Here is a 7,382-nt window from a genome sequence, read left to right as displayed (position 1 = left end):
ATTATGAATAGAAATTTTAATGTAGAATTGTAGTATGAATAGAAAAGTAGGAAACAATATATTCTATTACACTATTTTACAATATTAGAATAGCATTTTGAATGTAGAATTGTAATACAAATACAAAATTTAATAACAATATATTCTATTAGAAATTGCATTTCACTATTTTACAATATTACACAAATCTTAACACTATTTTTGGGCAAAAAATTAAATGAATGATTTTTTTTATATTAATAGTATATAGATTTTGCACAATTTTTTAAGTACTAAATTTAAAATTTCTCATTATTTATCAAATATAATCTTGAAAATAATATTTTCACTGAATTAAAACAAAAGGGAAAAACCAATATGATCATATGTATGTTTGAATTCACATCTAACACACCCAATAAATTAAAAATCACAAAATCTTGTGTAAGACCATCGTATATATGACATGGACTATTTTTTTTAACAAAATTGTAATATATTTTCGTAAATCAATATTTAAAAATTACATTTTAATTTAAAAGTATTACATTGATTCACGTTAGGCGGTTTCACATATGATCAACTATTATAAAATTATGACGCAACCCTAATCAAGTTTGTCAGACTATTAACTTCATTAGTAATCATAAGATTGCAAGTTTGACTCTTAGCAGGAGCAGTCTATTGACGTTATTGTTTTGAGCCGGTCAATTATATGAGCAACCTCGACTAGTTTACTTCATTGTGGTCATCCTTTAATTTGACTTGGTTCACAAAGCGGGATTTATATGCACACACTACAATAGTAGATGCGAATTTCTCTACTAACTCAGAAAATTATATACAATTAATTTTATATTTTTTTGGTATTAATACAATTAATTTTATATGATTATATGCCTAAATTCACTTTCAACAAATTTTACATATATAAAATTAATTTTATTGATTATATGCCATATTTGACGCAAACCATTTATGGACTTATTTTATTCATATAAATCATTTATAGTATGAAATCGCAAGATATTAAGTTCATATGCATTCCATTTCATTTATTTATTGACTTAATTCCATCACATTTTAGAGTTATTACTACGAAAAAATGGGTAACCCCAATACCTCCATTTCCTTTTGTTCTTCAATCTGTGCCTAGTTTTTGCATTGTCATCAGGAGACGATAAAAGAAAGGTATAACATATTTATTTTTATCTTTCTTCTTGAAATTTTAGTTACTGTTAAAAGAAGCACACGATTAGTCGATTACTGATCGAACGAAAATGTAGATGGTAGTTTAATTTTTTTTTAATCATAAATATATTAATCTGATCTGAAATTATAACTTCTTACCACCTTGATCGATCATTGTTTATCTATCTTTATGTTGTGACCATTTGTGATAGCCATACATTGTGTATATGGGAGCATTGCCGTCGGAGGATCTAAAATATCATTGTCGGCTGTTCATGATAACATTCTGTCCCAAGCAATTGGAGAGTAATATTCCGGATTATCCATTTCTATTATCTAATCTACCTGAAACTTATTAGAATCACTGAGAGTTATATTATTCTTAATTTATATTTGTATTTTTTGTGCTTGTAAAGTTGTACATGATGTTAAAATTATTGTATAGTACTTTATTGTTTTTAATTCTAAATATAACTTATACCATTAAATATTATGTTAGTGAAATAAGAAATACTAAAAATGAATTTACGTAATTGTATTTACTTTAATACATTACTTGCCAAAATAATTTGCTTAATTAAATATTATATTAAACTAAATATATTTTACTCTATATATGGAGTATTATTTACATAAACAAATATATATATTTTATGAATGCTACTAGCTATTTTAATGTAGTCTCTGTTCATATACTTTCTCAACATACTGAAACACAAAGATAATGCCTTCACTGAGCTCGAACTCACAATCTTCCAAATAGAAATCCAACCCGAGTTTCATTAGACCATATAGTCCTGGTACGTAAATAAATATATGGTTATTAGAAATATGTATATATAGATAATGTACACACACACACACATATATATATATATATATATATATACACACACACACACACACACACATTATCTATTTTAATATAATATAGATTATTTGATTCCTGTTATATATTTAGTCATTATTTTTAAAATTATTGTAGTATAATCATTTTTTTTGAAAACCTGTAGTATAATCATTTTCACATTAAGCATCAATTTTGGAGGTTATACAGTTTTACTTGGGTGAGACCTTCTCACAGATCTTTATCTATTTGATGAGGTGTGTCGAATTAATATGACATGTAATACTTATACTAAAAAATGTAATACTAATCATGAATATCGTGTGTCCCTTATAATATGTAAGGGAATTAAAATTTAATACTTTTGGAGAAAAATGTAATACTTTTATATTTTTTTCAAACATATTACATTTTCTCATATAAGTAATAAAAACTTTATTTTTGATTAGTATTATTCATCTTGACCCCACCTGTCTCACGGACAAGGATCCATGAGATGGTCATACAGAAGTTTTTGCCTAATTTTGGATACTTATTTTTGTGCAATGCACATATAAATAGTACTAGTAATTCATTATTTTCTTCTGATCTCCATTTGTTTGATATACATCCCAGTGAAAGTATAGCACGGCAGTCAAAGATACATACGTATGGAAGAAGCTTTAATGCATTGGCAGCAAAGTTGCTCCCTCATGAAGCTAAGATATTATCTGGTTTGAAGAATTTTAGGACTCCTTTACTTTATATTTGTCTTATTTTTATTTTTATGAGGTTATCAAAATATTTAGTATCATTTTTAAAATTGCAGAAAAAGCTGGAGTTGTGTCAGTATTTCCAAGTGTTAATCGAAAGCTTCATACTACACATTCTTGGGATTTTTTAGGAATGCCAATAACTGTAAAGAGAAATTTACAAGTAGAAAGTGATATTATTATAGGTCTCATCGATTCAGGTAAAAAAAAGAAAAGAAAATTATCAATTTTAATAACTACAAAAAAATTAGTGAACAAAATCATGTAATTTGATTTCCATGTATAGCTAGTTAATTAATTGTTTGGATATATTTGATGTTGGTAGGAATTTGGGTCGAGTCACCAAGCTTCAATGATAATGGCATAGGACCTCCACCTGCTAAATGGAAGGGTAAATGCCAAAAGGGATTAAATTTCACCGGATGCAACAAGTATGTATAAATTTCACCTCCTAAATGTTGTATTCTCGGACACTTTATAGTTTATAGTGTATTTATGCCAACTTAATGGTGCATGACTGCATGTCTGCACGGAAAGCAAGGTTCGTAACCTGACCATATATATATATATATATATATATATATATATAAAATTAAGTTTCTGAGCGACTGAGTGTTTCCTGTGAAGTTGTGCGGTGATTAATGTGCGTGAGTTTGTACTTAAGATGTGTGAATCTACCAAGACTATGTGGTCTAGTGGTACTCGGGTTGGACTTCCATTTGGAAGGTTGTGAGTTCAAGCCTCAGTGGAGGTGTTATTGGTTCTTTGTGTTTCAGTAGGTTGAGAGCCAGGTAGTTTTATGCTTAATGTCTGTGAGATTAGTGTTCTTGATTAATACCATTAAAATTGCACATGGCCCTTAATCTTACTATAATATCTTTGACTTATATATTAATTCTTTTCACTCAACTTTGGTTTGAATGATTGAGATTTTATAAATGTGAATTATATTTGTTTATGCAGCAAAGTTATTGGTGCCCAAGCCTTCAGCCTTGTTAATCCCAATAACAGGAGCACTTCCCCAGCCGACTTCGATGGCCACGGCACGCACACCTCTTCCATCGTCGCCGGTTCAATGCACCAAGGCGCAAACCTCTACGGTCTCCTCAACGGAACAGCCCGCGGCGGAGTGCCGGCGCGCGTATAGCTATGTACAAGGCCTGCGACAAAGACCTGTGTGAGGACGTGGACATCCTCGCAGCGTTTGACGCCGCCATTGCTGACGGAGTGGATATAATGTCGGTGTCCCTAGGCGCCCCGCGTCATCCTATAATATCGATCCTATCGCAATTGGCTCCTTCCATGCCATGCAAAAGGGGATACTCACTTCTTGCTCCGCCGGGAATCGTGGCCTGCGGACGATGGTTGAAAATGTGGCTCCTTGGATCCTCACGGTTGCCGCTGCTTCCACCAATCGACACCTGGAGACTCAACTTCAATTGGGTGATGGACAAACATTCTCTGTAAGCCCCTCCCCTCCCTCATTAATTTAGGCAAAGTGTCAAATACGCAAAGTGTCAAATAGGCGCATCTACTAGTGCGAAGTGGTCAATTTCCACCACGAACTAAATTAAGTGTCAAATAGGCCCATCTACCAGCTAAATTTGTTAACTTTTTTTGCAGGTTGCAAACATGTTGCTTATTCCATTATTAAAAATATATTAAAAAAAAAGGAAAGAATTTCAGCCATGGGCTGTCCGCACCGGACAGCCGGTGACTGCGTGTTTCACAGACAGCCGTGGCTGTCCGGCAAATACAGCCGGACAGCCACGACTGTCAAACATGAGGTCCAGATCTGGACCTCAAACGACCTAGAATGAGGGCAATTGCCATGACCGAATAATTTGAGACAAAGACATCTTGCGAAAGCAGTTGTATGTAGACACCAGACGAAGTGTTAGTTGTGACTGTGAGCTATGTAATTATTGGTATTTTTTCCCCAAATTGCTTGAAGCGTGAAAGACAGATTTAATCTTTAATAAAAATTAGTATTAATCTTTAATTTTGAAATACAAGCAGATAGTGCTCCCAGATATGTATAATTGTTTGGAGTAAACCCATCCTCTAGAACAGTAGAACCATTGACCTGAAGAAAATCAATCGAACAAATTTAACTGGTAGATGGGTATATTTAACACTTAATTTAGTTTGTGGTAGGAATTGAACACTTCGTAGTAGTAGATGGGTCTATTTGACATTTTTGTCAATTAATTTATTATGAGATATAATTACATTTTTAATCTAACACAAACTAATCAATTCCATCTCTCATAATTGTGTGAAAGGGAATTTCTTTCAACTTAGTTAACAGCGGTCCGTTCCCACTTCTAAATGGAGAACAAGCAGATATAAGCATGTAAGAAATTCTACATTTAACCTTCTTCTTTTTTTAATCATTTATTTTAGTCAGATGTCTAAATTTATTTATTTTTATTCTATAAATTAATTAAATGTTTGTTTTTAAAAGAATTATGTACTATAATTTTCCATTTTCAACCACATTAATTTATAAATTGGAGGAATATTATGTTAATACAGGACTTGTGACCTCGGTGCACCTAACAAAACTAAAGTGAAGGACAAGATTTTGTATTGCCTGACAAATAGTCGACAAGATCAGTTTGTACAGAGCGCGGGAGCTAAAGGAATTATCTTTTCAACTGATGGTTTCTTGGATGTTGCATTTCCCTTTAGAATACCCGCTACTGTTGTTAAATTTTCAGATATTAACGATAAAATTGGTAAATATATCAACTTGACAACGTAAGTTTTTAAAAAATAAAATTTATAGCACTTATAATTTAATATATTAATATATTATATATAGCATTATGTACACATCGAAATATCCATGCAGGCAACCAACGGCAGTGATTCACCCAACAAAAGTTGTCAATATTGAAGACACATTCGTGGCCTCTTTTTCATCTAGAGGACCCCAATATCGAGCCCCAAATCTCTTAAAGGTTAGAATTTTTTAAATTCTCTATTTTAATTTGATTCTTTATTTATCGATCACGAAAATGAAACCATCTATTATATATACTCGATCTCATCTCACACATCATAATGTTGTTGTACATGCATGTATAGCCTGATATATCAGCACCAGGGTTGAACATATTGGCTGCATTTCCACCTTTGACTTCTATAAGTGGGGATGTAGATGATACAAGAACCTCAGACTATAACATTTTGTCGGGAACGTCTATGTCTTGTCCTCATGTTTCTGCTGCCGCCTATGTTAAGTCTTTCCATCCTGATTGGTCACCTGCTATAGTCAAGTCAGCTTTGATGACTACAGGTTAAAGCATATATATCAGTTATGTATTTTTCATGGATTTTTATGTGTCAACAAGGAGAGAGGAAAACAAAGAGGAGAAGGAAAAAGGAAAAAAATAAAATCATTTGACGCATTTACTAAAAGGAAAAAAAAAAAGCACATGTAGTTGACGTGCCAGTTTGGGCGCTGAATGTGTGCGTAACGTGCACAAAGTCTGTGCTTTGCTGCTTTTTATCTCTTGAGTGGGATCCATTAAAAATCATACCTTGCAGGAAGTAAAATGTAAGAAAAAATCATGCTCAACATCAACAAAAAATCACCTTTGATTTTTTAATCTCACAAAATCCAACAAAAAACCATTGTTATGAATGCCCTTAGCTTTGATGCCATCCCAAGTGGTCTACATATAATAACTATATTATTTCTGATTTATTTTGGAATAATTAATGTGTTCAGGTTTATGTTATAACATTATCTTACATGTATCGGTTTCAGCAAAAACCCTAGGGGTGAAGGACAAAGATGCAGAATATGCATATGGAGCTGGAATGGTTGACCCGACAGCAGCATTGAATCCCGGCCTTGTTTTCGACATCGATGAAGCTGCCTACGTAAGTTTCCTCTGCAAGATTGGATACAATGGTTCTAGATTAGTTCAAATAACAGGTAACAAAACTAACGACTGCTCAACAATTTCATCGACAACCGGAAAAGATGGACTCAATTACCCTACCATTAATATTGATGTCCGACCAAATCTTAACACTACTAACTTCGACGTGTATATCATCGTACTGCTATGAATGTTGGGGACGGTTCAGCAACTTACAAGGCGCAAATCGAATCGGAAAAGGGTTTATCTATCGAGGTTTCTCCCAATATTTTATTGTTCAAAAACAAGAATGAGAAGAAATCTTTTAAGGTTACTTTGTCTGGGAGTTATCCAAAAGAAATTACAAGGCGTTTATCTGGGTCTATAATTTGGAGTGACACTATACACAATGTGAAGATTCCAATCCTGGTATAAAGGCCAAGCCTTCCACCTTCCAATGCCTAAGTTACATGGTATTTCTTAATTATTGTAATTTTATATAGAACATATTTCTTTGATTCTCACTATTATTGATAAGCAATTTAAAGCTAATTAAATTAGTCTTAAACATAATTGAATGAACTCACGGGTGTTGTTCATGAGCAAGTAAAAGTCCTTGGGGAAGGGGTTGTGTAGATGTTTAAAAACTTTAAAGAAAATTACGAGTTTACCTAGCGAAATTCTTAATTCATCAAGTCTTGTTTGTAGCTATTGACTCAAAATGATTTTGTCAAAATT

General features: G+C 32.5%; 1 pseudogene; it reads left to right on the top strand.

The window, feature by feature from the left end:
• The first annotated feature begins 1,116 nt into the window (after window positions 1–1,116).
• LOC109172801 lies at window positions 1,117–7,109 on the top strand (annotated as a pseudogene).
• The last annotated feature ends 273 nt before the right edge of the window (window positions 7,110–7,382 follow it).

The sequence above is a fragment of the Ipomoea nil genome, unplaced genomic scaffold, assembly GCF_001879475.1.
Source record: "Ipomoea nil cultivar Tokyo-kokei standard unplaced genomic scaffold, Asagao_1.1 scaffold0427, whole genome shotgun sequence".
Classification (NCBI taxonomy): Eukaryota; Viridiplantae; Streptophyta; class Magnoliopsida; order Solanales; family Convolvulaceae; genus Ipomoea; species Ipomoea nil.
This window is presented reverse-complemented; position numbering and strand designations above follow the sequence as displayed.